At 46.3% G+C, this 20,063-nt stretch overlaps 1 protein-coding gene and 1 long non-coding RNA gene across 4 annotated transcripts in view; one reads left to right on the forward strand and one right to left on the reverse strand.

The window, feature by feature from the left end:
* Tshz2 (teashirt zinc finger homeobox 2) overlaps positions 1–20,063 on the forward strand; it is a 462,303-nt gene that overhangs the window by 308,722 nt on the left and 133,518 nt on the right. The gene's annotated exons all lie outside the window — the stretch shown is intronic.
* The window catches only part of LOC116091457, a 17,025-nt gene continuing 15,590 nt past the window's right edge, over positions 18,629–20,063 (reverse strand). Inside the window, exon 4 of the long non-coding RNA XR_004119042.1 lies at positions 18,629–18,936. This is a non-coding gene — a long non-coding RNA (uncharacterized LOC116091457). The remainder of the gene's footprint in view (positions 18,937–20,063) is intronic.

Raw genomic sequence — 20,063 nt, forward strand, 5'->3', positions numbered from 1 at the left:
GCTAATGACACTTCTCAGCTTGTATATTCTCAATAGCTGGTCCTTCCTGCCCATCCCCCAGGGCCAACCCTCCCGTATTTGCACATAGCCTGCTTCAGTCCAGAGCTGCAGCGGCAAAGTGGTAACGGGAAGAACTCTCCTGCCTAAAGATCGACAGGCAAGTCTTGTCTTTGCACACGAGCGACATTTCCTTTCAATGGGTACCTGCTTCTCTTTTTATGGTTACTTAGTTGCTTAGCAACATTAACCTTGCTAAAAGCACAGAGCCATCCTGCAGCCTCAGCTTTCATGGTGTGTGTGTGTGTGTGTGTGTGTGTGTGTGTGTGTGTGTGTGTGTTAAAGGAACCGTCTATTAGGAGAACATTCACCTTTGTGGCAGTGCCATTTGAGGGAAGGAAAGTCTATATTTTAAAAGGTTTCCCAGCCAACGTGAATGCGTCTCCCACTTAGCACTCAGAGATGAGAGTATCATAATATTTAAATCAGTTTTGAGAACTCTCTTGGAAAAGGAAAAGGGGGAAATCCCCTGGTGGAATAAGTACCCAGGAGGCCTTGGGAGTTCATTACCATCGTGACTGGCGCTGGCAAGCTGCTCTGGGGAAGCCAGCTTTCACCTTCCATGTGTGGATCACGTATTCCTGACCAGATACCACTTGGCCTCCTATGAAGGGGGAATGGCAATGCCAGGGTCCACACACTTCAACTTTGGATGTGGCCAAGGATTTAAAGAACGGCATTGAGGCAGAAGTCACTGAATCCTTGTTTCCCTAATGGCCATTCATAAAGGGTTGAAGTCAAATAACAAAGCACACGAGGACCGCTGGGCTGAGGGAGACAAACCCTGGCAGCCTAGGAACTGGCTCAGTTGGTAGAAAGCTTCCTGAGCGTGCCTGGCGTTCTGACTGGATCTCCATGGTTGCATAAAGCAGGTGAGGGAGTGCACAGTTATAATCTGAGCACACTGGTTGTGGAGACTGAAAGATGTAAGCGTCACTCTTGACTGCTTAAAGAGTTTGAGGCCAGCCTGGGCTATGTGATACCCTCTCAGGAAGAAAGAGAAGCACCCTGGGGAGGGGGCTTGACAAATTCTCCATAGAAATGCTTTTGAGCTTTCTTTTGCCTTTATTAATCTAGTTTCAGACAAGCGTGGTAATGATCAAATTTTATTCTCTGGTGAACTCAGAAGCATGAGATGGAAGCTTTCCGTCCTAGCAAACACTGACACTGAGAAGAAATTTTCTACATCTCCAACAACTACTGTCTCTCCACAGCGTTGGAGTTGGGGGCCTGGGGGAGGTGGCTGTTAATAGTATATCTGGAACTTTCTTCGTGTTTCCCTGGAATTGTGCATCATCAGGACAGTGTCAGCCCTGCTGACAGCAGGAAGGTCGAGCCCCTCCTGCTAATGCCAGAGAACCTAGCAGAAGCCCTCTCTCAGTCCACCTGAGCCTTGCAGGGAAAACATCAAGCCTTACGGGTGGGTTTCCGGGATGCCGACTAATAAATTCTCATTTCCATAACATTTACATGAACAGAGGAAAATCTACCTCTTGCTGTGCAGGAGCGCCATCTCATTACTCAAAATAGCTGCCGAGTAATCAATGGAGCCACGCCCCCTTGCTAGAGCCGGGCTGTGAGGTCAGAGATCATTTCCGTGGGCTCCTCAAAGTAAGCAGCTGGGCCTCTGCAGCCCTTTCCAGGCCTTGTCCCCTCCCAACCACATGGACCTTATGAAATAATAGTCTTCAGATTCGCGGCTGCAGTTTCACCATTTAAGACAATAGACTTCAGATTTGTGGCTGCAGTTTCACCTTTTAAGACAGTAGACTTCAGATTCTCAGCGGCAGTTTCATTACAATAAAGGCACACAGCACAGGCAACAGGGCAAGAAATTGATAAAACTTTTAAAATACGCGCACAGCGGCTAAAGAGATGGCTCAGCATTTCAGAGTGCTTGCTGCTCTCACAGAGGGCCTGAGTTTAGTTCCCAGCACCTATGTTGGGTGTCTCAGAACCTCCTGTAACTCCTGTTTCGTGGGATCCAACACCTCCTCTTGGCCTTGAGGGGCACCAGCACATATGTGGCAGACACACACATACATATAAATAAAATTTAATTTTTTTAAAGCACACAGAGACAGAACTGTGTGTGCTGGTAGACATCTTGAGTCTATATACTTGGGAGCTGGAGGAAAGGAGACAAGGATATCCAGGCCAGCCTGGACCACTTGAGACTTCGTCTCAAAGAGACAAATTATAAATGAAAATAAAATATAGACAGAGAGGGCTAGAGAGATGGCCTTAAGAACACTGACTGCTCTTCCAGAGAACCTGAGTTTGATCCCCAGCATCCACATGGTGGCTCACAACCATCTGTAACTCCAGTCCCAGGAGATCAGACACTCCCCTGCATCTCTAGACAGCAGATATGCATGTTGTGCAGGAAGAAAGGTTTTCTAATATTCTCAGACAATATATCTTATCATGTTTCTCCTCTGCCAACTCCTCCCCGCCTCTCTACCCATCCAAATTTGTTTTTCTGTACCAAAATTAAATAAATAAATAACCAAAACAAAGAAACAAATAAAACCCAGTATGGAGCCTGCCCTGGGCTGTGTCTGATGGATTCAGTGGCTCTCCATCTTAAGAGCCTGATTTCCTCTTTGTCAGAGGGTAGCCATTACAAGCAGCCTCTTAGTTAGGACTGGCATGCACCCCTGTCTACATTCTCCCTCTTCAGAAACATAGAAATGGAAATAATTTCAAAATTGGACATGCCACAGAGAAGCCGCAGCTACATAAGCTCTGCATCCACTTTGCATTTTAAGTTACTTTTAGGCCATGGGCATGGTCTGTTCCCCAGAAACTTAATTGCTTAATCCATGAAGGTGTTTTTCAGTTCAGAAAATATTGCTTCATAGTCCATCTTTTAAAAAAAAATAAAGCATTTACATGCCTGTGTGTACCTACTCATCTATGGATACATCGTGTACGCAATGGTGCCTGCAGATTTCAAAGCAGGACATTGGATCCCCTGAAACAGGTGGTTGTGAGTCACCTGAAGTGGGTGCTGGAAACCCAGCTTGCAGAGCAGCAAGCTCTCTTAACCCCCAGCCCCCCCTCAAGCCCTGTAACCCCATTTTCCCAGTCTGAAAAGATTCCTTTCTTCAGAGCAATACTGGATATGTCTTGTAGTTTAACCTTAAAAGCAAAACCGGAAGTGACCTTAACAAACCTGAACAAACTGGAATTTTCGTGAAGATCTCTTATATTTCAGCCTGTGGTCACATGAGGTTTTTAAGTGTTTGAAATGTTGGGGACTAGGGAGACGCCATGGGTAAGCACTTGCTGAGCAGTCGTGCCTCCCAGAGTAAGGACCCCAACATCTTCATTCCTGCAAAGGTGGGGCAGCCTATAACCCCAGCACTGGGGATTCAGAGACAAAGGAACAAGGGCAAACTAGCTATCTACAGGATCCCAGCTTCAGCAGAGACTCTGCCTCAGTAAAAAAGCAGAAAGCAATCAACGAAGGCACCAGTGTCAACCCTGCCCCTCAATACAGGCACACATGTGCTCCCATGCACACTCATTTGTGTATCACACAAGCATACTAGGTACATATACATAAAAAAAGAAAGGAAGGAAGGGAGGAAGGAAGGAAGGAACAAAGTAGGAAAGAAAGGGAGTGAGGGAGGAAGGGAAAGGAAGAAAGAAAAAGAAAGGAAGGAAGGAAGGAAGGAAGGGAGGGAGGGAGGGAGGAAGGGAGGAAGGAATAAAGGAAGGAAAATGCTTTCAGACATTATTCATCTCTCCATCAGGTGCCCTCCTGAAACGTCCGTGAGTTTTGCAGACACTTAGTTCTTAGTGACTTTGCCTAGGTGAGTGAAACCTTTTAGGATCATGGGTGAGAACCAAAAGCTAAAATCAGCAGCTTGGAATTCGCTGCTGTGAGGTCTTGGGTAAAATAAGAGACCTCTGTGGTGTCCTGTTGCCTCCATCTGGGTAAGGAGGAGGAGGAGAGGAGGAGGAGGAGGAGGAGGAGGAGGAGGAGGAGGAGGAAGGAGCAGGCTACTCTGCAGGACTATTCAAGGAGTTGCATAAACTGAACATGTCAGAAGAATTTGGAGCAGGATTTGCCTTGAAGTAGATACTTGATACACATGGACTGCCAGTTCTGTCTCTGCAGAACATTCCTCTCTCACTTTCACATCTTAGCAGCATTGAGCACTTCCCTAAGACAACCAGAGGTAAACATGGCCCTTTTCCCTCTGAGTTAATCCTTACATGCTGCCCCTCAGTTGAGACCCACACTGAGCAGTTATGCAAGGTGGCAACGTGACTCTGAACAACTCATGACTCAGTTTCAGGGCCTTCTGCACTTACTGCACTGTGATACTGAGCTGTTTGTAGCATCCTTATATGTAGTGTGGTATAACTGGACACCCCTCAGCTCCCTGCTCCCTTCCGTGTCACCTGTTGGCCTTTCCTTTGGAAAGACAAGATAAGATGGGACTGGAAATGTTCCCTCTCTCTTAACTAGATGAGCCATGGAGTTCCTTGTCCCAAACCATGCAGTAAAGATCTGGGAATGAACTTTCAAGGATGCCACCTGGGGGGCTGGATAGAGGCCTCGGTGGCTGAGAGCATGGGCTGCTCTTACCAAGGACTCAGGTCTGATTCCCAGCACACAAGGTGGCTCACAACCATCCGTAACTCCAGTCACTTGGGATTGAAGCACTCTTCCGGCCTCCAAGAGCAGGGCACACATGTGGTACACAGACATACATTTAGGAGTGTGTGTGTATCATATACATCATATATGGTATGTTCCTTCTACCATATACATATATATGTATATATATGTGTGTGTGTGTATATTTATATGTGTGTATACATGTATATATAATGACAAAGATGACATATCATATATGTATGTGTTTATATATGAAAATATATGTATATGTGTACATGTGTATACATGTATGTACATGTATATATACATATATGTATCTGTGTGTCTACATGTGTGTATATTATATATGTGTGTATACAAGTGATATATACATATATCATATGTGTGATATATGATGTGTGTGTATATATGCACATATATGTATATACATACATATATATACATATGTGTATATATGCATGTGTGTGTATATGGTATGTGTATATGTATACATATGTCATGTGTCCGTGTATGTATATGGTATATGTGTATATATATATATATACACACACACGTCATGTATACACGTATATCATATATACATACACACACATGTATATTATACTCTCTGAACTTTACTTTTATTTGTCCCCAGCACCTAAGTCAGAAAAAAGGAGATGAATGGAACTCTGGGAATTATCCAGTGTGGGCCCACAGAGCTCCAGGGTTAGCCAACCATGTTCTCTCTTTCTTTCCTTTATTCTGGTATAAAGATGCTATGAGTCCTCGTAGCATCTTTATGGTGTGGTATAACTGGACACCCCTCAGCTCCCTGCTCCCTTCCATGTCACCCATTGTCCTTTCCTTTGGAAAGACAAGGTAAGGTGGGACTGGAAATCAGAATCAGATAAGCATCCTAGCTGCCAAAGCTTTGCCCTGGACCATGTCTGAAGGAATAGAAAATGAGTGTTCTGTTTTTCTTGTGACTCCTTTGGTAGACAGAGCAGGTATACCAGAGATGGGAGAGAGAGAGGCAACCCCAACTCCAACATCATCAGCCATGCCAGAGAAAGAAGGGAGTGAGGTTTCTAGGTTAGAGTTGGATTTGTGGCTAAGACTCTGCCCTCAGCAGTAGCACAAAGCCATGGAACTTGGGAAGGGGGAAAAAAACAACTAAATATTTAGATAATTTGCTGACACAAGGAACCTACCATTGGCAGCAAAGATTTACAAAGCAGGCAATGAATGAAGGTATCATTAAGTGGTTGAGAAATGCGCCCTCATAATTAACAGAGAAGACGCTTCCTAATTTATGTAATGAAATCAAAGGCTCAGGTGAGCACAGATTTTATCCATATTATTGGGTGCCTCGCCCTGTGAGAAGAAAATGGGTCGCAATAGCTCTCATTCATCAGACACTGGCCCACTCCCAGGCACTGTGCATAAAGACAGTTATCCTCGCTACCAAGTCTGCAAAGAGATGCAATCACCTACAACCAAGGCGTGCTACAAACAACCATCTTGCTTTTCACCCCTCCCGCACCCCCTCCCAAGGTGTTTCCTAGGACACGGGACTTTAAGGCTCAGAAGAAAAGCAGAGAATTTCCAGAAACAGGCTAACCCAAAATGAGGAAAGGGAGACTTTGTGATGCCCAGTGACTTGCCTAAGATAGCCCAGTGACTTGCCTAGGATAGCCCAATGAGGCTCCATGTGGTACTGAGAGTTGATGGCTCATGCCCGCCCTAGCTGTGTCCTGACTCCTCAACTTGCCCTTGGTAGGAAAATTCTCACTGCTTCCCTTCCCTTCTCCTCTGTCCTTCCTAGCTCACACACAAAAGGCCTGCAGGCCCACTGTAGGCCAACAGGCAACTAACCCAAGCCCAGCTCCCAGTGGCTGGCTTGTGTAGGTTTAAGGGGCTCATGCTTCTAAGCACAGCTCCAGCGGCTGGCTTGGGTAGGCTTGTGTAGGTTTAAGGGGCTCATGCTTCTAAGCACTAGCGGCTGTTTTGTTTTGACCCTTTGCAAGTGGCTGCCTCTTCCCTGGCTCCCTCTCCAGGCCATTGGCGCTCTAATGCCTACAGGTTTCTCAGCCTCAGCTGTGTATTATCTGGAGAGCACTCTGAACTGTGCCCAGTTACAGTTACAGCCTAGGAGTGGCTGGGATGGTGAGGGTTGGGGGCTATTTTGTTTTGTGGTCTTAGCCTTTCTTATCTGCAATAGATAGCTTAAACATTGCACATAAAGACCAATAGCTTTACATCTGTTCCCACCCCTACCCCAGGTCAAGCTGGGCCTGGGAGAGTTTTAAAGCCCCATAATCTAACGTACCATCAGGTTTGAACTGAAGCACCTTAAGGTTCATACCCCTTGTGACCCTTGAAAAGGTCTGACAGGTCTTCCAAGTGTTTCTGGAAATGGCTGAAGGTGCCTCTGGACAAAGATAAGGAATAAAGTCAAGCAGAGTGAGTACTTCAAGAGGCTGAGGCTAGACCACAGGCACAGGGAGAGAGGTGGGAGAGCCTGCAGTGTTCTTTCCAAACATATTACCCACACACAGTAAGGGTCATGAAGGCAGAGGTGGCATATTTCCAAGAGCCAAGGACAGTGTCTAACATCGGGAAAATAATAAGAGGGAAACAGAATAAAGGGGCTCATAAGCTGGGAGTGAATGCCATGCCCCTCTCTCCAAAGATTACAGCTCCCTGGGAAGACTGGCCATAGGCTGCTCTCAGTCCTCTATAGGCTTCCTGTCCCTTTTCTTTGACCTCAGAAGGGTAAGCTGAGGAAAATGTGGATGCCGGGTCTTGTTTACTAGCAGAGTTCAAACCTGGTGATGCAGAAGTGGCGGCCATGACTGGTGGCATCATCTGGTGTGCTGAAAACTAATGCCAACTGCTACATGGAATGAGCAGAGCCAGGCATCTCAATTGTATAGCATGCCTGAGCACATGTGTGTGTGCATGTGCGTGTGTGTGTGTGTGTGTCTGTGTGTGTGTCTGTGTGTGTGTCTATGTGTGTGTGTGTGTGTGTGTGTGTGTCTGTGTGTGTGTCTGTGTGTGTGTCTGTGTGTGTGTCTGTGTGTGTGTGTGTGTGTGTGTGTGTGTGTGTGTGTGTGTCTGTGTGTGTGTCTGTGTGTGTGTCTGTGTGTGTGTGTGTGTGTGTGTAGGCTGCAAACCAGCTGAGGACTTGGAGAAATTGATGTTGTAACTAGCAAAAGGCCAACAACACTTCGAAATGATCCATGTCACCAACACACTGAACTGCCCTGGGTCACCAGGGGAGGCTAAAAAAAAAAAAAAAAAAAAAACGGGAGTTTGAAAAATATGTGTTTTGCCTGGAAGGCAGTTAAAAAGGCTTTTCAGTGTCAGCAGGCTCCGATCATTTATACATTTTTTTCCTGCCCACATATTTTATTCATAATGACTATTTTATTCTCCTTTATTATGTCGAGTTGGTGTTGGACATTTCTGTGTTTCTCTTAGAAAACAACCCATTATCTGGATGGGTCATATGACTCCAGTTAAACTCTAGCACATTGGGGGGCACAGGTTAAAGCTGAGTCTCCCCTCTGAGCTCCTGGGAAGCCTTTGGAGTTTGGGGTTAATATTTATTCTTGTACTTTCCCGAGTGGGGTGGAGGTGGGGGGGAAGGGGTGTGGTTTGAACAACAGCAGTCAATCAGGGGCACAAGACTGACACTCTTCAGGCTCTCCATAGGGAAGGAGAGCTGTAGTTGTTCACCAGTGGGCCTAACTGAGCTGTGAGCCCATATCGTCTCTCCCTCCTCTGTGTCAAGAATAGCCATTGTCCCTACGTGGGTCTGAGTTGCTCTGCTGTTCCTGTCACTCAAAGCTATTTGGGGATGGGGGGGGGAGGACATGTGGACCCGCTGACCTGGATTCTTTTCACCTGAGGACAGTTTGCTTGTTATTATGGAGTGTGTTGACCTACCTATTATCCTCTGTGAGATACTAATCCTTAAACTGGGGGGACAAAAGTGGGAGGAAAGCTCAGGGGTACATGGAAAATGCTAGCAGCCCTTCCCTACGGTTGGCCATGTTCCGTGGGTGTCAGCGAATGACAGCGCTGGGAGACCCTGAGGTCCACTGCCCTTCACTGCAACACCTCCCAAATGTGACTAAATATAAAATGTCCCCACGCCTTTCCATACTTGGTCCCAGCAGCCGAAGCTGTTGGGGGATCTTGTGAAACTTTCAGGAGGTGGAACTTCTGGGGGAAGCCCTTGCTGAGGGCGAGATCTGAGAGTTTACAGCCTACCCTGTTTCCTATCTTCTTCACTGCCAGCTCTCCAGTCCCTCCTCGCCAAGGTGAACTGGCTCCCCTGAGACTGTGAGCCAGAGTTCACCCTTCCTCCCTTAAGTGACTTCTTGTTGGGTATTTAGTTGCAGCAATAAGAGAAATGATTTTACACACACGGGGTTTTATTTTTCCCTCCACCTCTGGGAGGTGCTTTATAAACAAGTATCTAAAGGGCACAGACCACACAGGCAGGGTGGGCCCAGGAGAGAGGAGACCTGACCAAAGATTAATGTGCCCTGACATGTCATATAGGCCAAACTTTTATTTTATTGTTAGGGGAGAGGAGAGATGTGCTATGGTCTCAGGAGACCTTGGAGGGGTGGGATTGGAACCCAAAGACCCAGGACAAGTACATTCTCTGCTTAGAACTCAGTTCCCCTGGGGGGAATTTAACTGGATGAGAGTCTTGTTCAATGTTAGGCCTTGACGTAATCCTAGATGTATCATCCAATTCTGTTTATTGTTTATCTGTTGTTGCAGGGCAGTGAATTTCTTTATACTTAGGCTTCACTTTGAATGTCATATATCCCGCAATAGCTGTACACTGCACTCTAGCATTCTAGGCAGGTCTTCTAGCTCAGGAACTGGATATGTTGCAGTCATGTGTCAACTATGGCTTTAGATGGCTTCCTGCTGCCCTGGGACTCAGACTCTGGCTGCTCACAGGTGGCTGCCCTGGGACTCAGGCTCTGGCTGCTCACAGGTAGCTAGTCTCAGCTCCCAGAGACGACCTAGGACCACACCTCCAACACTCGGCATCTCAAACTCAGCTTCCAAGAGCAGCAAGAGAAAGACTCCTAAAAGATGGAGATAGAAGCCCTGTCTGTCATGGTCACTAAAGTGAGTCACAAGCCAGGCAAGATGGTGCACACCTGTAACACCATCCATCACTCTGGGGGCTCAGGAGAGATGACCATCTGCTTGAGGTCACCCTGGGCTACATGATGAGACCCTGTCTTAATAAATAAAGTCAAGTTACAGGTCCCATTTGTGGCTGCACAAGAACACAAAGCCCAGGGAAAGTATGCAGTCCTCTAAGAGTCTGTATACTGCAGTAAGCGTATTTTAATTTTGCTGGAATGATTTTTGAAGCAACGTTCATGTTGTGATAAGCTAGAACCAGGGCTCATAACACAGAACATAACTGTATGCCTTAAGTACGAGCTTCTGAGTGGGAGAGAATTGCCCAGAGTCAGAATTACCATTAAAAATCCCTTAGGCTGTCCATAAAATACACTGTGTGTTATTGTACCATATACCACCTTGAGTTGTAATTCATACAAACACTGAAGTCTTAAAAACCTTTCATCCAGATTTGGGGAACAGCTATACTCAAAATCTGGGTATTTTACCCAGTCCTTCTTAATATTATTTATATGATAAATGAATGTAGATTTTTGAAAATGCTAAAGTACCCTTCAAGCCTTTAGACAGAGTTCCCTTCTGTTTTTGAAAAGTATGCATCCAGGGATGGGGAAATAGCTCAGCAGTTAAAAGGGCTTGCTGCTGCTCTTCCAGAGTTCCATTCCCAGCACCTACATCAGATGCCTCACAAACACCTGGAACTCCAACTTGGGGCTGGGGAGAGGGGCAATGCCCCTATTCTGGCCTATGGGTACTACATATACATGGCGTACAGACAGACAGAGGTATATACACATAAATGAAAAATAAAATAGAGTTTGCATCAAGAATCCTTATAAGGTGTTAATGAACTTATACTGTTAAAAGAGTTGAAAGAGATAATGGCCATGAGACACATTGGCCTTTAGCCTGGTACACAGGAAGATACACAATAAAGTTTTGCATATGTTACTGAAAAGAGTCTCATGTGAGCCAGGCTGGCCTTGAACTCCCTTTGTGGAGGACAGTGACCTTGAACTTCTGGTCCTCTTACCTCTGCCTCCTAGTGCTATGATTACAGACATGCACTTCATGCCTGTTTTATGAACCGCGAAGCTCAAACTCCAGGCTCTGTGAATACTAGGCAAGACCCTCTACCAACTGAGCTCAAACTCCAGGCTCTGTGGACACTAGGCAATGCTCTCTGCCACCTGAGCTCAAAGTCAAGGCTCTGTGGATGCTAGGCAAAGCCCTCTGCCACCTGAGCTCCAGCTCCAGCGGCTGTTCTGCAGATTTTGAATGATCTCCTTGGTTAGATCCCCAGATACATGCCCAGCGTCTTTCACAGAGCTTGGCCATAAGCTGTGGACAGCAATGGCATATCCCCTACCTATAAGAAGAGCGTGTGTAGCTGAAACAGCCTGCATTTCTCCCAGGTTCTGGGACACGTGGACACTGTTGCACTGGTTGTCTCACACGCATGCTAACACGCTCCTTTTGGTATTGGTATCGGTCACCAGAATCTCTGCCCTTTAAAAATAGGCACTTGAAACCAAAAAGGTACAAAACTGCCCTACAGCAGTGTCTGACCTCTACAGAGATTAGAGGGGAGATGGCTCAGTTGATGAAGGGCTTGCCTCAAAAGCACAGGGACCCAAGTTTAATCTCCAAAATCTGAGAGAGAGAGAGAGAGAGGGAGGGAGAGAGGGAGAGAAAGAACAGGTACGTATGGAGGTTCACACTTGAAATCCAGCACCAGGGAGGCAGAGACAGAATTCCTGAGGCTCACTGACCAGCCAGTCTATGCAAATCTGTGAGGCCCAGGATAAATGAGAGAGACCATGCCTCAAGAAATAAGATAGCCAGTGCCTTAAGAATGATTTCTAAAGTAGGCCTCTGTGCTCTCTCTCTCTCTCTCTCTCTCTCTCTCTCTCTCTCTCTCTCTCTCTCTCTCACACACACACACACACACACACACACACACACAAGCACATGGAAGAACTAAGAGTCTAACTACAGTGTCAAATGTTCAGAAACTGGAGCAGCAAAGCAAGGCACGATACGACAAGCCAACAGAAGACATCAGAGCATACTCTGGAAGAGGGAGCCATAGGAAACTGTCATGTCTCCCTCTAGAAGAATTCAAATCTGGATACCTCTCAAAACACCACATAGAGGAAGTGTGACCTGACCGCCTGGCAGCTGGATTCTGCCAACATGCGCATCTTTCCAAGTTCTTAAGGGCCTGCAGGTGGCAAAGTCAGTTTCTATTGTCTCCAAAATCCTTTTGAAAAAGGAAAATACTGTTAGTGTGTGTGGAAACAAGACAGCAGATGTTGGCCCATGCATACTAAATCATCAAAGATTTGAGGCAATAAAGCACTCATTCTGGAGCTTATGACCATGAGGCTCTGTTCAGGGTCACCAGGAGGTGAGGTTTTATCTCCGTTCACCATCCACGGAGGATTCTTGTGCAGCTCTCACTACTGCTATCCCATCTGGTTAGACGTGAAATACAAGCGTGGAATATCATTTCATCTGCACATATTTAAAATGCAGTGTCCAAATACTATGCTGTTGGAAAAGAGACACCTGTCCAAAAAACTTCCCAGGAAGGTTTTAGAGAGCGCACGTAAGCTCAGAGCTGCGCACAAGTGAAGCTCGTTTTTCATTTAGTGGAAGGCTTCATGCTAGCCAGAGCTTGGAACACAAGCGGGTCATCCTGGGGATAGAGCAATGGCTCATTTATCCGACGCCAACTCTTCCATGCCGGTTCGTCTCCACGTCACTGAAGCCGAGCCCTTGAGCATTGCATGTATTTGTTTTAGCCATTTGGCATGATGTTGTTTCTGGGTGTTCTTTATGCAGTCCTTGCCTTTTAAAATCGAGGCTGAGAAACATTTAATCTGTGCTTTCTGCTCGGGGTCATGATCATCATCATGAGTATCAAATATTGGGTTGTTCTGTCCTGCCAAGCAGTGCTTGCTTTGTAGTCCCCACAGTGTGAAGACGGCTGGCTGACTTCGACGGGAGCTGTGGGCCCACGTGATTTTTAAATTGTGGGTACCAGTTTTTTATGTCACCCTTTAGCGTTCTCATTGTATCTAATCCTCTTTTAGTTCACTGCCTCCTTTATCGTTGTGTTTGTGTGTGTGTGTGTGTGTGTGTGTGTGTGAGTGTGTGTGTGTGTGTATCAGAGAAGGTGCCCATGGGAGCTAGAAAAAATCAGATCCCTCACAGAGCTGGATTTGCAGGGAGTTGTGAGCCCCTGGGGTGCTGGGAACTGAACTGAGCTCAGGTCCTCTATAAGGTCTTAACCACTGAGCTATCCCTCCAGTTTCCATGTAATCTTTCTTTGTCAAGATAAATGAGCTGTGTCGTGTTCTCTGTCCCCTCTTTGTTCCCTATGGAGGGGAGCAAAGATGGCATTGTCTAAGACCCACTAAGGATATTCCAATGCATAGGATGATATTCCACTTTGAGCTATGAGACACACCAGTGAAGACTGGACAAATACAGACAGGCTTTGCTGAGTGCTCTCCTCTCATCTCTCATGTGAGCAGAGTGATGGGCTGGGTCTTACCTCATCTGTTAGTCCGTTTTCAACTTTAGCCTACGTAGTGAAGCTGCTGCTCCGGTGACCATTCGGTAACTCAAAAACCACTTCCTCTTGGTAATCTATTGCTGAGTAACAACTCGGCTGAAAACTTGGCAGTTTAGACAACAATCAATCGTTGGATTCTGCGGGCTGGGAATTTCAGGTTCTAGGCAGTTCTGTTTGATGGAGCACAGCCTGAAGATGTTCCCTGGGCTGCACTTAGCTGCAAACTGACTGAGGCTGACGAAGATACCGCCCTGTGTATCAGAGAGCTTGATGCTCCTCCGCCAGTCACTCTCCTTCCATTTGGACCCAGGGCCCAAGGGTCTCTCTCATCTTCCCTTCAGTACACTGTGGTGGCCGCTTCCTTCCAGAAAAGTCTACGTGCCAGCATTAGCACCATATCACTTCTGCCAGTGTGTGTGTGTGTGTGTGTGTGTGTGTGTGTGTGTGTGTGTGTGTATATGTGTGTGTGTATGTGTGTGTAGAAGGTGTGTGTGTCCGTGTGTGATGTGCTGCATATGTGCATATGTGTGTATGCAGTGTGCTTTGTGCATAGGGTGTGTGTGCATGTGTGCAGCATGCTGTGTGTATGTGGGGTGCTGTGTCATAGGGTTTGTGTGCATATGTGTGTGTGGTGTGGTGTGTATGTAAAAGGCATGTGTGTGTGTGTGTGTGTGTGTGATGTGGTGTGTGTATGTGGGGTGCTGTGTCATAGGGTGTGTGTGATGTGTGTAAGGGGTGGGAGTGGATGTGGAGGTATGCATATTCATGCAGACAAGTACATTTATGGATATGAAGGTCACACATTGGTGTCAGGCGTCTTTCTCACTAACTCTTCACCACATTTTTATGAGACAGAGTCTCTCACTCAGCCTGGTAGTAGCCAGTCAGTGGGATCCAGGAATTTTCTTGTCTCCACCTCCTCTGCAGCACTTGGGTTGCAGGAACACACTGCCACACCCAATGTGTGTGCTTTTGCGTGTGTGCTGAGGGTCTCAGCTCAGGGCTCCGTTATTTACCAACTGTACCACCTCCCAGACCCATTGTTGAAACATTGTATGGATCAGGCCACAAGTCAGATTCTCAAGGGAAGGAGAAGCAGGCCCCACTTCCTGATAGGAGGAGCTTTCACACACCCAGGAGAGGAGGCAGGCTAGGCCAGGGCAGCCTTCACTCCATCTTCACGCTGTACTTAAAGAATCACTGGTTTTTCTCTTTACGTGAAAGTGTCAATGAGTTGTGCTGCAGCTAACTGTCCTCTTAAGGGGAATAGTGAGAGGAGGGCTGGAGAGATGCTCAGAGGTTAGGAGCACTGGCTGCTCTTGCAGAGGATCCAGGCTCAGCTGCTCTTGCAGAGGATTCAGGCTCAGTTCACCCACATGGCAGCACACAAATGTCTGTAACTCAGATCTGGCGCCCTCTTCTGGCCTCTTTGAGCACCAAACAATTGGTGTGCACACATTCACACAGAAAAAGAAATACTAACATACATAAATTAAATAAATCTACTAAAATAATTAAAGCAACATAGATTTGGTAATTGGCACAATTATTCTAGAAAAGAATAAAAATACAAGTCTACACTTTTAATTAGATCTTTCCCTTGGAGCAGATCCAAATCTGTATTTTCTTTTGTGGACACAGCTGAGAGCCCAGGTCACTTCAGTACCTGATGCGTCAGACATAGCCTCTGGCAGGAGCGTCGCCTCCTCCTGAACTTGCCTCTGGTTGCTGTTCTAACACTGTGAAAGCCTGCCCAGCCATATTCTTGTTGTCGTCATTGTCTACCATACAGTGGTGGTGTGACTTTCTGTTCTTAAAACAATTTTATTCATCCTTTACGAGTTTCATACAATGTATTTTGATTATATTCATCACCAGCTTCTCCCCTAAATCCATTCCCTCCTCCCTACCTCCCATCCTGGGTCCTTTCTTTTTTTCTTTTCTTTTTTTTTTAAATAACTATCTACTCCAATCTGTCCCCCATATACTCCTGGATATGGGTCATCCAGTGGAGGGGCCCATCTGCCAGGGACCCCGGTCCTTATAGCTTTGAAAGGTCAAAGTATCTATGAATGAGAAATGTGCAAGCAATGACTTGTGGGTAAGTTGACGGCAACTTGGGTGTAGCATTCCCCAGGGAAGTAGGCTAGTTCTGTTAGGATATGGGCCGAAAGGACAGAAAGCTGGCGTCGAGGGGGCTTATTTCACCTTTTCTTTAGAGACGATATATTTGTGAACAAGAAGGATGGCTTAACAGGTAAAGGCACCATTGGCCATGATTGATGGCTTAAGTTCAGTCTTCAAGGCCCATGTGGTAAAGGAGAGAACTAACTTCCACAGGTTGTCCTCTGACCTTCACATGTGCAAATATGATAATAACACACACACACACATTTATAGTGATAACACAATACACTATCTAATGACACAATGTTCCCTTCTCTTTTATAATCCCCAGGCATTGTGGGTAATAAGAACAGCTACAGCTCTTACCAGCTCCATTAGGTTTTAAGCTATGCTAGGCAGAAATCATGAGACACCTGGGACTGAGTATACCACCTACCCCAAGACTGCCCCATAAATATTTGTCAAAAACATTATTGGATTGAGTTCTTACCATGTGGTGGGCATTTCTCTGTGCACTTTAAGGCCAGTCTCTCCATCGTCCACAGTGGGCATGATGAAGACGGTGCGCTGCTCCTGCTTCACAGATGATGGAGACACAGAAAGATGCCCATCTTGACAAAAGCCATGCACTAACAAGTGCCTTTGACCCCAAAGCCAGCTCTGAATTTGTCTCTGTCACAGGAATCAACAGAACGTGAACGAGTAGCCTGTGTATATAGTGCTCATTGCTTAAAGGTAGCCTCATATCCAGAAGTGCTTTAAAAAAAAAATTAAGTATTCCACAAGATGTGAAAACTAAACTCCACCTTGCATGTTCCTCCATGACTCTGTGTTAGCACAAAGCCGTGCCCGCTAACTCTCCTATGCGAACATTCCAGTTGTTAACACCAGGGTAGCAAGCCATTTGGTCCCCATGGAAAAAAAAGTTTACTGTCTATGTCTCTACAGAAAAAGCTTACTGATCTGAATTCTTGCACTTTCTCTTCTTAATGTGCATATATGTGTGTGTGCATGTGTGTGCACCTGCACATATGTGTTTGTAAAGGCTGGACAACAGCCTTGGGTGTCCCTCAGGGACACCATCCACTTTCCTTAAGAAAAGGCCTCTCGTTGGCCTGAAGCTTATCAATTAGACTGGACTTGCTGACCAGAGAGGCTCCATCGACCCTGCAGTCTCCATCCGTCAGGGATAGGACCACTTGCCATTCTCAGATGGACTCTGGGGAACCAATGGAGGTCCCCATGCTTGCAAGGCAAGTGCTTTGCCAACTGAGCCATCGCCCGGCCCTGGGTTGTCTTTCTCATGATATGAGAGTCAAGGAAAACTGGCTCCGGATGCAAGCGTTGCAACTAAATTGTTCTTTTTATTTTTATTTTTCAAATAACTCCTCATTTCAATAAGCTGTCTTCAGTAGCCCCTGTTAAAGCCTCAGTGTATGAGATCAGTGCTGGCTTCAAGTTGGTGCCTCTCAGGAAGCAAATGCCCCTGAGAATGCAAGCTCGTTATTTGGTTAATAACAGTGGCAGAAAGCAGTACGCTATTTAGCAGAAAGCAATGGTCCAAGAAAAGGCCACTGATATTCCCAAATGCAACGATGTCTCATTTTCCAGGCTAATTTCCCAGTGTGAAAAGATCCTAAGGACCAGGGCTAAAAAGGTTTCAGCCACACTGAATTTCCTGGTTTGGGACAAAAAGATGTTGGGGGATGTCTTCTTATTTCCTGGATCCCAGAGAATCAAAGATAAGGATTAAAATGGTCACCTTCACCTGGAGAAGTGGGGGATGACTGTGTTGAGTCCTTAGAGAGCTCACAGACAAAGGCAAGGACCACTCTGGCCTCTACTGACCAAAGAGCAACCTGCCTGTGCCCTGAGGGCTGTGGTAGGAGAGTCCCGACACCCTCTAAATAAAGATGTTAGCAGTTCAGGAAGAGGCATCTAGCCTGTCTCCCCTCTCCCACGCCAGAAGCAGATTCACACTAAAGCGGCTTGAGTCTGTCAGAACGCAGGCCTTGAGTCTAGCAGCCATGTGCCCAGCAGTGAGACTGCATAGCTTCTCGACACGCATGGGTTTTTTCTAAGGAGGTTGTTGGCCTGAATCCTACAAGAGGCCTGAGGAGCAATGCAGATTTTCTTACACACAAGCTCTTCATCAAGCAAGGGGGGGCATCAATCACGAACACTGTGTTTGCACATGCCATCTTTGTTCTGAAGCAAAGTATGTATGCATTCAGTTGACCCATCTTCTGTTCTGCAAAGAGGAGAGCTTGTTCGGAGGGCAGGGGGAGCAGCCCTCTGAAGCCTGGTGGGGACATAGTCTCCAGCCTTGAGAAGCCTGCCAGGAGTGAAGGACCTCAGTTTGAAGGTCACATGGTGACGGGGACTTTACCTTGTGTCTTTGTTTTTTTAAAGAGCACAGAACCTGACAAGGCATGGGGGCCCAGCCAGTGTCTGTAAACCAATGGCCAAATGAACAAGCCAGCCAGAAGACAGGAATGGAAGCTGAGCAGGGCTCAGAGAAGAATAAACAGTTAACCCAGGCAGAGAGGTCGGGGCACCAACAAGAGAGGGGCGGGGACGTAATCAAGGCTTTGGAGGATGTGTCAAGTTCAGAGGGTGGAGAGAGATAAGTGTATCTTCGAACCATCCCTTTGGGAGCTGGAAGATGACTCAGTCAGGAAAGAGCTTGCTGGCAAGCGTGAGATCTGAATTCAGATCCCAAACACCCACATTTAAAACCATATAAATCATTAAAAGGAAGAAAAAAGCCAGGCCTGGAAGTGTGTGTCCATAACCCTAGCACTGAAGAAGTGAAGAGTGGAGGATTCCAGGACTCGCTGGCCAGCCGGTCCAGCTGAATTGGTGAGCTCCTGGTTCAGTGAGATACCCTGTTTCAAAAACTAAAATGGAGAAAAGCTGAGAGAGACACCCTACACACACACACATACACACACACACACACACACACACACACACACACACACGAGGTGGGGAGGGGAAAAGTGGGTGGTGCGGTGAGCCTTCTGGCCAGAGGCAATGAAGGACAGCTCTCCACTCTCCTCTTGGGATACGGAGCCTTATGATTCGGCACCCGAGGCTCTCCATGAAGCTCCAGCTCTTCTAGAACTCACAGTGCAGACACCAACCAGAAGGTCCCAAAGCTTCCCTCAGTGGCATTTGCTATTGCTGCTCAGGACTTCCAGTCAAGGCAGCTGTTTCCTCTCAGGTAGACTCTGCAGAGGATCCAATTAAGGCAGCTGTTTCCTCTCAGGTAGAATCTGCAGAGGATCCAATGGGTGGCAGCAAATGAATCCCAATCTTCCTTGGGACACAGCAGTTGGCAGCCAAGACGGGAACGGTGGCAGTTCTCCTGAGGACAGAAAGGAAGAGCTGCTGGGCCCAGGCTGCCAGGGCTGAGATCTGACCAGTCCCAGGGGTCCCGGGGTTCTATGCTTTAGCACAGAATGGTCATCCATTCATTTATGTACCTGACATATCCCAAACATTTTTTACATTCTAGGCATTACAGAAGGGCCAAGTAAAAAAGTTCCCTTGTACAATTTATAACAAAAAGAATGAGAATCATTAGCCCTGTTTATTTGATGCTTACTACGGGCCAGGAATGTTCAGTACTTTGCATTGATTACAACACTTAAGTAACGTGGCCAACCCAGCTTTTCAACATCGTTGGCCAGCGTTGTCATCTACAAGTTCAACCTCACCAACTGTGCAAATTACACAACAAAAATCTCCCCAAAATCCCATAAAGTTTTAAGTAACTTTACAATATTGTATTGGGCACAACTATAGTCCTCCTGGGGCCCATGTGGCCCATGAACTGCACAAAAAATAAATAAATAAATAAATAAATAAATATCTCTGAGTTACAGCTGCACTCCCTAGGAAACAGTCCCAGAGACTTGAGGCAAGAGTTCTGACTGGGATAGAGTGCCCTGGCATTTGGCCCCAGTGATAAGATACTCTACCAAGAGGGGCACCAGAAGTTACCCAGAGCTTGGGAAATGGTCACCCATGACGTTCACTCTGAAAGAGACATTGGAGTAGCACACAGATGACAAGGACCCAGCCATGGCAGGATCTGAGAGAGGCATTCTAGGAAGGAGATGGCAAAGCTGAGGCTCCACGGAGGACCCCAAAGTTCACACCAGTAAGCTGGGGTGACACTCAGTGACAGCAACAGTCTGTGTGCCTTGCAGGTTGACAGAAGTAGACAGGCCTACAATTCCGATATTTCTCTAAGATGAACATTAGAATTCTTTTTTTTTTCACGGTAAATCATTGTTTAATAAGGATCAATAAGGACTCGTGTGAAAGACTGTAGCTAGATCATTTAAACTTATTATATATACTTGAAGATGTTTCTTTAAAGCTATCTCTCCCTAGCTACATAAACAAACTCAAGGAAAAAACTACATAAACAAACTCAAGGAAAAAAACCATATGATCATCTCACTAGATGCTGAGAAAGCATTTGAC

This window comes from Mastomys coucha, unplaced genomic scaffold (genome assembly GCF_008632895.1).
Source record: "Mastomys coucha isolate ucsf_1 unplaced genomic scaffold, UCSF_Mcou_1 pScaffold15, whole genome shotgun sequence".
In the NCBI taxonomy this organism is placed as follows: domain Eukaryota; kingdom Metazoa; phylum Chordata; class Mammalia; order Rodentia; family Muridae; genus Mastomys; species Mastomys coucha.